This window comes from Fomitiporia mediterranea, assembly GCF_000271605.1.
Source record: "Fomitiporia mediterranea MF3/22 unplaced genomic scaffold FOMMEscaffold_11, whole genome shotgun sequence".
Lineage (NCBI taxonomy): Eukaryota > Fungi > Basidiomycota > Agaricomycetes > Hymenochaetales > Hymenochaetaceae > Fomitiporia > Fomitiporia mediterranea.
In genome coordinates, this window is record NW_006760396.1 from 289,641 (window position 1) to 301,632 (window position 11,992).

Consider the following 11,992-nt stretch of genomic DNA (forward strand, 5'->3'; position numbering starts at 1 on the left):
TGTTTACTAGAGCTGTTGTTTGGATCTGGGAGGATCCTAAGAAGGGAGCCAAGAGGACAGGAACCTAGAGCTAGTGTCTGGAACATTCTTGGATGAACTGCTACTTGTTCTAAAGGAAACATACAGCTTGTGCAGCCTTATTGTCTGAGAGGGTGAGTATATACACTAACATTTCCTTATTAACCTCTCTCTTTCAACAAGGACAGACTTATGTCCTCAGCTGTGAACTCAGCTGAGACTATCCCTGCTTGATACTACAGACAAACTACTAAGTAGTGAACAGGGCTGGATAGTATTCTAAACATTCTAAGATCTTAGAATGTAGAAGTAGTAGGTCAGATTGTGTGGATTTAGACTCAGATAAAGTGTAAAGAGAAGAATCAAAAGAATCAGAAGAAATAGGAGAACTATCTACTTTTGTTTCTGACTTTTTTCTTTCTAATAAATAATTTTGTTGATTTATTTTTTCTACTTTTTCTACTTTTTCTACTTTTCTTACTTTATTTACTTCTAATCCTACAGTGTCCATTGAATCAAAAGTGACCATTAAAAAATCTGAGTTATAGTCCTTTAGTACTACATTCACTGTTAGGCCTCTACAAAATCCTAGAGTACATAGTCAGAGTTTAGGAGTTTTAAGGTAACTTCTAGATTTGTAGAAAAGGCTTCTCACTACAAATCCTGCTTGTTACTCATTATTACTCTAATGACCTGACAGATATACTGTTGCTTCTGTAGACAGTCCTTAATCTGGTGCCCTGACTTTCTGTAGGCAAAGTATGCTCCTTACTTTCAGGCTTCTCTAATGTCTATTAGAATAGATTGATTACAAATTACAGGCAGATTGATTCAAGGGCTCAGAACTGTTAGAGCTAGACACATGTATAAGTATTCTGTACAGACTTGACACATCTGAGCTGTGGCTTGGTTGAAGGAGATGGTGTGTGTTTTCTACTCAGTGTAGGTGACTAGTTCTAACATTATTCTGAGAATCTTATCAACTAGTTCTAGGTGAAGAGCTTTTTCAAGCATTCTAATAAGGACATTATTAAACCTGAGTATGAATCCTGCCTTCTAGGCCAGGATATCAAACTCCTGAAAGAAGGCATTAGCAGAATGTTTGCTCTGTCACAGAGACACAAGCTTGTTCTACACATTGTACTTCTTATTCAGATTAATGAAGGAAGTACAGAGCTGCCTTATGAATTCCAAATACAACTCATTGTTCTAAAGTTAGATTAGGCTTCCAATCTGATAGCCTTCAATCCAGTTCTGGGCCCAGGTGGCTGTGTTGCCTTCCTTCATAAAGGAGAGGACAAATAGGACACAATTGAGATCTGAGGATAGATTAGTCAAAGTAGTAGCTATGTATAGTTCAACTTAGTACTAGAAGTCCTCAAAGTACTACCTATTAAAGTCTGAAGGACAGACTATATACACTTTCTTTCTAGAACAAGTTACAACTTCCAGAATGACTGGAACAGGTTCTGAAGAGGCTGGAGGTATGTGGTTAGTAAAGGCCTCTTAGATAGAGGTTTACATGTATTAAGCTAGTTCTGCTTGTAACTACTAATCTGGCAGGACAGTAGGGGTGGTAGTCAGTACAGGAGAGTCTATGTTTACACTACAAAGGAATCAACACTAAACTAAAAGGGGTAATGAATAGAAGAAGGGTGGCAAAAGTTTAAAAGGGTTTAGAAAGTTTAAAATTTAAAAATGTAAAAGGGTTAGAACAAAGGAAAGAGATTAATACAATAGTAAGTACTAATACTCAAAATGTAGGAGAGTCATAGGGTAGTAATGAGGAGTCTTGATCTGATGTCAGCAACAGTGTAGAGGGGACCCAAAGGCTTAGTGAGAGGACTCAAGCTACAACTATCCTACACAACAGAAATACAGAATGTAAGTACTAGAACATAGTTAGAACTTGTAGAACAGGTAGAGAGAGAGAGTGAGACAAGAGTAGAGTATATAGAGTGAGCCTAAGAGTACAGGACTACCTAGAGTAGACAAGATCAAGACTATAGGACTAGTCTGATCTTGTACACCTATATATACTAAACTACACAAGAGCACTCAGAGAGTATGAGCTACTAAGAATGATAAGCTATGAAGAATGAAAGAAAGGAATGTCAAAGATAAAGGTACAAAGAATGAAGGGATGGACAAAGGGTAAGAGACTATAGAATGAACAGAGAATGAAGGAGTGGTCAAAGGAATGGAATAATGAAGTAAGGAAGGGTAGTAGTAAGAGTCAGTACACATATAGTCTATAGACAGTACCCCTGAGGGACAGAAGTCCTGAGTTCTGGTACAGAAGGGTGTAGAACCCTCAGAACTAAAGGTAAGAGAGTAGAGGATTGTAACAGATAGTTCTGTACTCTTAGACTTACTCTATATACCTTATACTTGTCTTACTCTCTCTCTTTCCACCTGTTCTACAAGTTCTGACTATGTTCTAGTACTTACATTCTGTATTTCTGTTGTGTAGGATAGTTGTAGTCTGAGTCCCCTTACTAAGCCTTTAAGTCCTCTCTATACTGTTACTAACATTAGATTAAGACTACCTATTACTACTCTATAACTCTCCTACATTTCAGACATTAGTATACACTAGTGTATTAATCTCTTTTCTTTGTCCTAACCCTTTTACATTTTTAAATTTTAAACTTTCTAAACCCTTTTAAACTTTTACCACCCTTCTTCTATTTATTACTCTTTTTAGTTTAGTGTTGATTCTTTTGTAGTATAAATATGAACCCTCTCAAGCTAACTACCACCCCTACTGTCCTGCCAGATTAGTAGTTACAAGCAGACTTAACTTAATATGTATAGACCTTTATTTAAGAGGCTTTTACTAACTATGTACTCTTAACCCTCTTAGAACCTGTTCTGATTGTTTCAGAAGTTACAACCTGTTCTAGAAAGAAAGTGTATATAGCCTACCCTTTAGACTTTAATAGGTAGCACTTTAAGGACTTCTAGTACTAAGTCAAACTATACATAGTTACTACTTTAACTAATCTATTCTTAGATCTTAATTACATCCTATTTGTCCTCTCCTTCATAAAGGAAGGCAACACAGCCACCTGAGTCTAGAACTGGATCAAAGGTTATTGAATCAGAAGTCTGATCCAACTTTAGAACAACAAGTCATATTTGGATTTTATAAAGTAGCTCTGTACTTCCTTCATTAATCTAAATAAGAAGTATAATATGTAGAACAAGCTTGTATCTTTGTAACAGGGCAAACATTCTACTAATACCTTCTTTTAGGAGTTTGATATCCTAACCTAGAAGGTAGGATTTGTACTTAGATTCAACAATGTCCTTATTAGAATACTTGAAAAAGCTCTCTACCTGGAACTAGTTAATAAGATTCTTAGAATAATGTTAGAACTAATTACTTACACTAATTAGAAGACTTACACTATTTCCTTCAACTAAGCTATAGTTTGAATGTACTAAGTCTGTACAGAATGCTTACACATACATTCAACCCTGACAGTTCTGAGCCCTTAGATTAATCTGTCTGTAATTTGTAATTAATCTATTCTAATAAACATTAGAAAAGCCTGAAAGTAAGGAGTATACTTTACTTATAGAAAGTTAGGGTAATAAATTAAGGACTGTTTATAGAAGTAACAGTATATTTATCAGGTTATTAGAGTGATGACAAGTGACAAGCAGGATTTATAGTAAGAAGCCTTTTCTACAAATCTGAAAGTCACCTCAGAACTCTTAAACTCTAACTATATACTCTAGGATTTTGTAAAGGCCTAACAGTAAATATAGTACTGAAGGGCTATGACTTGGATTTTTTAACAGTCACTTTTGATTTAATAGACACTGTAGGATTAGGAGTAAATAAAGTAGAAAAAGTAGAAAAAGTAAATCAACAAAATTATTTATTAAAAAAGAAAAAGTAAAAAACAAAAGTAGATAGTTCTCTTATTTCTTCTGATTCTTTTGATTCTTCTCTTTACACTTAATCTGAGTCTAAATCTGTACAATCCAACCTGCTACCTCTGTGTTCTAAGAACTTAGAATGTTTAGAATACTATCTAGCCTTGTTTACTACTTAGTAGTTTGTTTGTAGTATTAAGTAGGAATAATCTTAGCTGAGTTTATAGTTGAGAACATAAGTCTGTCCTTGTTGAAAGAGAGAGGTTAATAAGGAAATGTTAGTGTATATACTTACTCTCTTAGACAATAAGGCTGTACAAACTGTACATTCCCTTTAGAACAAGTAGCAATTTATTAGAGAACATTCTAAACACTAGCTCTAAGTCTCTGTCCTCTTAGCTCCCTTCTTAGAATCCCCCCAGATCTGAACAATAACTCTAGTAGACAGTAAATGTACTAGTTTGTACATTAATAAGGCCTTTGTATAAGAACACTACCTCTCTACTTAATGTGTTCTACTTCCAATCCTAGTATACAATATAGACAGAATCCTAAACTAGAATAGTCAGATTACTAAGTTTGTTCAACTACAGATAACTATTCAGGATTATAAGGAAAGTATTGAGTTTAGAGTTACTAACCTTAGAAAGACAGACATCTTTATTAGATTCAAATGGCTCAAGACTTACAACCTTACTATTAACTAGTTAGAGTAGACACTTGTGTTTAATTAGTGTTCTAAGTCTTACAACTACCTTATACTACTGTCCTAAGTAGATACAAACACTTCTAATGTTACTAACAGTTCTAATAAAGGTGACTAGTTGTTCTTCTTCAACTAGAATAGATATGTAAACACATATTCTAGTCAAGACAGAATAGAGTCAATCTAAAGGATTTCTGAGATAGAACCAGTCTAGAACCTACTCAGAATAACTTAACTCTAGAATGTATATAGACTTAGCCTACTAGATTTTGTCTAAGAGTTCCTTAAAGTTTTTAGTAAAGAGGAATTTGACTAGCTTCCTAAACATTACTTTTAGAACTGTATAAATGAGTTGACTGAGAGTTTCTAACCTAAAGATTATAAGGTCTATCTACTTAACAGAGATGAGTAGGAAGTACTTAATGAGTTCCTTTAGGAAAATCTTTAGAATAGTCAGATCTGACCCTTAAAGTCCCTTATAGTCTCCTCTTTCTTCTTTGTCAAAAAGAAAGATAGAAAGCTCTACCTAGTCTAGGATTATTATTACCTTAATAAGAGTACTGTTAAAAACAAGTACTTACTCCCTCTGATTCAGGAGCTCATTAATAAGATACATACATCTAGAGTCTTTATTAAGTTAGACATTTGATAGGGATATAATAACATTCAGATCTGAGACAGAGATGAGTAGAAGACTGTGTTCTAAACTAATTATAAACTGTACAAACTAACTGTAATGTTCTTTAGACTAACTAACTTGCTTACAATGTTCTAGTCATTCATGAATTACATTCTTACAGATCTGATTGACTCAGAGTATGTTAGTGTGTATCTGGACAACATTCTGATCTTCACTTAGACAGTTGAGTACTATTACTGACTGATTCAAACAGTTCTATAGTAGCTCTAAGATAATAAACTGTTTCTCTGAGAAGTAAAGTGTTCTTTTGTACAAGAGTTAGTAGATTATCTAGGCTTTATAATTAGTAGAGGAGAGGTCTGTATAGATCCAGTAAAGGTAACTACAGTTTGGAACTGGCTACAATCTTAGAACCTAAAACAAGTCTAAGTATTCCTTAAGTTTGTAAACTACTACTAATACTTTATCTAAGACTTTAGTACTATTGTCTGGCCCCTTTACAATCTTACTAGCAAAGATGTCCCTTAGTAATAGAGTGATTAGAAGTAGTCTGTGTTTGAGTCTCTCAAGCAAACTATTACTAGTAAGCCTGTATTAGTAGTTCTAACAGTTGTAAACAAGTTTAAAGTTAAAGCCAACTCTTCTGACTTTACAAATAGAGTAGTACTGTTCTAGTTTATTGATAGAAAGTAGTGTCTGATAGTATTCTGATTAGAATCCCTCTCTGTAACAGAACAGAACTACCCTATCTATAATAAGGAACTCCTTATAATTGTCTGTTCTCTAGAGGAGTAGTATTAATATCTTCTTAGTACTGTACAAAAGTTCAAGATTTAGAGTGATCACCTTAATCTCTAATACTTCTAAACACTTTAGAAGCTCAACTACTGTTAGGCCTGCTAGATGTTAGAACTGTAGAACTACAACTTTATACTAACTTATAAACTTAGAATACAAATAATAAAAGCTGATTTACTCTCAAAACAAGTAGGTTATAAAAGGGGGGAGAATGATAACAAAAATCTTGTTCTTCTAGACAATTCCTGTTTCATGTCTGAGGCAATCTAAGAGATCCAACTCAAATCCAAGAATGTTGACTTTGTCACTTGTATATAGTAAGCTCTAAGACACACACAGGACAGGGTAGTAGTAAAGTAGCTAGAGAAACAGGCTAGAGACTAGAAGGAGGATAAGAATAGACAGGTTTACTAGGAAGGCCAACTGTATGTTCTAAAGGATTAGAAGCTGTAGGAGGACATTGTCTGAGCTTATTATAATAATCTGACTATAGAACATTTAGGCTAACACAAAATGTAGAAACTTATTACTTAGAACTACTAGTAGCTAGGAATGTAAAGGGAAATCCTAAAGTATATAACTAGTTGTAATACATACTAACAAACTAAGGCTTACTAGACAAGGGTTCAGACTCCTTTACATTTGTATTAGATTCTGAATCACTCTTAGGAAGAAGTCTTAGTAGACCTAATTAGTAAGCTACCTAAGTCTTAAGGTTACAACACTATCTGTGTGATTGTTGACTGATTCTCTAAACAAGTCTATACAGTTCTAACCTGAACAGAACTCACTTCTGAAAGTATAGTGTACATTTATTAGGATTATGTTTTCTGATTGTACAAACTCTCTTAAAAGCTCATTCATAATTGTAGACTGTAATTTGAGTCAAAATTTATACAGAACTTGTATACACCTCTTAGAATTTAAGGGAACCCTTCTACTATATATTACTTACAGACTAATTGTTAAACTGAGTAAGTCAATCAGGAGATTAAGCTCTATCTCTAAATGTTTATTAATTATTAGTAGTCAGATTGGTCTGAATAGTTAGCTCTAACAGAATTTGTACATAATAACTAGTAACACTCTATAATAGGACAGTCTCTGTTCTTCCTCAACTATAGAAGACATCTGTATTAGGAGACAGTTCTAAACTAGAACAGTAGTTCTAAATCTGTAACAGACTTTGTAGAACAGATACATAAGACTAGGAAGGACACATAAGCTTTTTTAAAGAAGGTAGTATAGGTTATAAAGTAGAACTATTTTTAATAAGTATAGTAGGAGTGCTCTAAGTACTCTCTCTTATTAAGACATTAAAGAGTTCTGATTTTGGTTACTATCAGATCTTCTTGATTTTATTTAATTCTTTGGATTACATAATCACTTTCTTCATGTAGTTAGTTCTTTCCTATTTGGAATAGAAAAAGGAGAGTTTTGACTAGAGTCTACAACAACACTAGAGGGAACAAGCCCACCAAAACCTTGCCTCTCATTTTGGAGCCTACTATAAGGGGTGGTGCCTCTGTTCTAAAGTGTCTAGGTTGATTTTGTCTTAATCTTGGCCTTAAGGGCCTTACTATACTTGTTTTGAATCAAACTGACTGTTTTGATACACAAGAAGTACAATAACATGGCTGCTGAGAAGAGGATCAAGAGAAGTACTGTACTTTGACAGTAGTAAGCTTAAGGAACTTCTACAGTTCTTTGAAGACATTAAGATGTTAGCTACTAACTTCTAGAAGGACACTGAGTAGATGTGCAAGTAAGTGACATACTATACAGTAACAAGCTGTAGCAGTTTGTAGGCTACTGTGCCTGAGTTGAAGAAGAAAGGAGTACACAATTAGAGCATTGTGAAAGAGGAGATCAGAAAGCTCTATCTAGAGCTGATTAATGGTCAACACTATACAAGAGCCAATATTATACAACTAGTCAATGTGTAGAGTGAGAAGGAAATGACAGTACAGACAGAGTTTGGCTACTACTACTACAAGTTCTAAGTGTAAGCAGAGTACTTGAAGGAGTAAGGGAAGATGTTAGCACATGAGTTAGACTGTAAGTTCTAGAGAGGGATTAGAGGGACACTGAGGACAAACCTGATATAATGACTAGAGATTCTCTATGTAGACAAGAATGTAAGCAAGCTATTCAAATTTGCTAATGTAGTTAGGCTAGCAGACTATGTTCTTCTAGCAGGGCAGACAGAGGCAGGCTGAGACTAGACAGTAATGTTGCTAAAGGAGAAGCCAGAGAAAGAAGTAGGAGACAAGTATGTAAAGATTGTGAGGAAGCTCAAAGAGTTACAAGCCTAGGTTAACAAAGTAAGCAAGTCTAGGAAGATGCTAATAAATCAAGCATGCAAAACCAACCAATCTGCCAATTCTGTAAAATCTAACCTGAAGTACAAGAGGACCTACAACTTTTGCAGAAAGTAAGGACATTTTGTATGTGACTGTAGGACTGTGAGCAAGTACACTCAGAGGGGGAAGTGTATAAGGTTAGGACAGAAGATTGTGTTAATAAGTAGAGTATTCATGCTAGCCAGTGTAGAGGGAGCAATGTTGAAGGAGCACATAGACTAATACTATAAAAACAAGCCTGTGTTCACAGTAGGTACAATCAATGAAGCAAAAGATAGGTTGAATACAAGTGAGAGAGAAAAGTATAAAGCTGTTCTTAGAGTGGATTTGGATACAGAGGTGACAAGGTTGGAGGAACACTTGAGGAATGTGAAGAGACAAAGAGAGGAGGCAAGAACCATAAAGGCTAACACAAAGCTGGTCAAAGTCAGACTAAAGCAAAGTGCTGAGTCAAGCAAGATCATCAAGCAGGTCTTAGACTGAATGATAGATAGTGTTGTCACATTAACACACTACAAGTTGTTTGTAATAGCTCCAGAGCTTGAGTGCTAGTATACAGCTAAGCTTATAAGGATGACTCAGATGTATGATAAAATGCTGAACAAGGCTGGAAGTGGACCTGTAAAGGCAGAGGAGGAAGAGACAAGTGAGGAAGCAAGGACTGACAGTAGAGAAGATTAGTATACAGGTACAAGCATTGTATACAAGGACAACAAAGCACAGTCAAGCCTAGTAGTAGAGCTAAGAATGAGTAGATTGTATAGGAAAGTAGTAGATTATGTCAGATTGAGTTGGATTTGAGCTAGAGAACAAGAACAAGAGCAGAGTAGAGGAGCAAGTGTAGTAAACAAGGCTGGAAGTGTACTAGTAAGGACAAGGGAGAATAGTGTGATGGATGAGTAGTAGAGGCTGTTACAAAGGGCAGTAGCAAGCTAGATGAACAAGGTTGGAAGTGTATCTGTAAGGATCAAGTACTGAGACAATGAGAATCAGTCAAGCCTAGTAAGAATACTAAGCACAAGCAGATTATGTAGGAGAATGTTAGAAGCCATCAGATTAGAGTAGTGTCAAGTGAGAGAGTATTAGATAGGCACCCTAGTCAGTAACAACAAGGCTGGAAGTGTACTAGTCAGGCTAGTGACAGTAAAGCTGAACAACAAATTGGAGACTGAGAGCTTACTAGACTAGGGAGCTGTTATAAACATGATGTACAAAGATGTTTGGAAACACTTGGGAGTACTAAAGGAGTGAGTGTAGACAAACCTCAGGCTAGCAAATGTAGGATCAATTGTAATTGAAGGTGTCATTCTGAGACTCAAGGTGTTAGTAGGTAGAATATTAATAGTAATGCTAGTTCATGTAGTAAAGGACACAATGTTCAACATAATAATCAGGAGGCTATTGAAACAATCAGCATTACACTAAGAACTGTACATCACATACAGACAATCACAGTAATCAATTCCAAACACTCATGTGACTCATAGAAGCCTACTCTGAGAACACTCAACTATTCTGTATTGTAAGCATTTGCAAACAGAACTGCAAGCATACATAGTCTTAGAATCAGCTTACACACATTGTTTTCTCTACAGGATGTACAGATCACATACTTATCACAGGCTCAGAACACAAGTTGTGTTACAGTGAGTGGCTCAGTAAACCATTATGTCATTATTGCCTGAATCAAAGTACTACAATCTTCTAATCAGATAGGACATCAGGGTAATTAAAGTGTTGATCTCAGGAGACTGTCAGAAATCTCAGAACTCTCCACACTTTGTCTGTACCAATCAGATGATAACAGTATGAGAACCTTCTACTTCTTTCAATGTAAATCTTGCTTTTCCCTTTTGTATAACATTTCCTGTAGCTAGAATGCAGACTACTTAAATTTTCCTCATACATTTTCACCCTATTTTCTTCCAACCTCTAGCAAAAGGTTCTCTTATTTGTTCTTGTATATTTTGTTATTTTTCTTTTGTTCAGTTATAACATTTCTCTGTTAGTACTATGCTTTTCCAGAACTTGGAAAACTATAAATACAGCTACTCATGTACTAGATACAGGGGGAATTCAGTTAGTTCACCCATTGATTTAGCTCTTGTCTCTTGTCTCAAAGTCCTCTAGTGTGAGGCATAGTCTTAGTCTTTGTTGTTTTCTGTATCAGATTGTTTGTTGTGTACTTTACAAAGTGTACTTTCCATTATTCACATCTCTCTTCTGAGGTTGCAACTGTGCTAGAAGAACTCACACCTGTTCAGAACCACTCTAGTCTTCTAAGACTTGTAGTTTAGCTCCCCCTCAAACTTAACAAATCACCTGTGTTCTTCTCTTAGACACTTTACAGGAGTTTCATCTGGAGCCTACTATAAGGGGGGGTTTCTATAGTTAAACAACACAAGTTCCAACAGTTCTCAGCATCCTGAACAGGTTTCTCAGACACTAGCCTATAGCCTTAGGTCAACTCAGTCACAGTCAGCACCAGTACTAGTATTGAGTAGAACACACAGATCTGCTAGAATCCAATCATACTGTAAAATGTCTAATAGTCCAAACACTAGAAGTACAGAATCCAATATTGTAGAAACCTTAGGAACACTATTAGAACAGTAGAGCACTCAAGTCAGTAACAAAGAGGAGGAAGAAGAAGACCTTGTAGCATCATTACTCAATCCCCAAGTAATCAGTTTCTGAATTTGTAACAAACTGTTACATTTCACATCCCTAGAATTGTGTACAAGATTGCCAGCTACCCTGTGACTTTCCCAAACTGTATCAGTATTACAACTGACTATAACTGGAACACTATGTTGTAGAAGAGCACAGTTGTCTCTACAGGAAACAGAGACAGTCTAGCAGCCAGTATTATTACTCTCACTAGTAGCTAGCATATTGTTAACAACACAGCTCCAGTTATAGTAACAACAACTTGTAAGTAATGTGTGACTACTTTAGTAACTACAAGTAAACACACAAATTCTATTACAACTAAGGCCAACAGTACAGCTAATGGCTACATTGAATGTTCTGAAGCTGCCTTGTTGTAGAGTACATAATACACTGTCCTTTGACAGAACCAAGCCCTGAGAATTATAGAGGTATTTTACAGACATGGAAAGTCTTGCAAACAAATGCAACATAGCTGGAGCAGATATCATTCTGCTCACAATGAAGTACATGCCTGTAGAAGTGGAGAATTTGTAGGATAATACAGATAAAATGTCTTAGGATACATTTAAGACAGGAGTAATCATATATTACCTGAGTCTCAAGACAGGAGCACAATATGCTAGAAGTGACTTGGATACTGTAGTACAGAAATGGGCAGAGAGAGGAATTACAAATAAGGATGATTTGGGAACATACTACTGAGAGTTTACACTCATAGTAACCTATTTGACAACTAACAATAAGCTGTCACTGGAGGAATCTTACTGTGTTTTTCTACATGTGTTCTGTGGAGCAATCATAGAAAAGCTGATACAGAAGTTAGAAATCAAGTATCTAGACCATGAGGACAGACTTGCATACAATATTGTACAAGTTGTAGCTGTAGCAGGGTCAATCCTTAGGGGA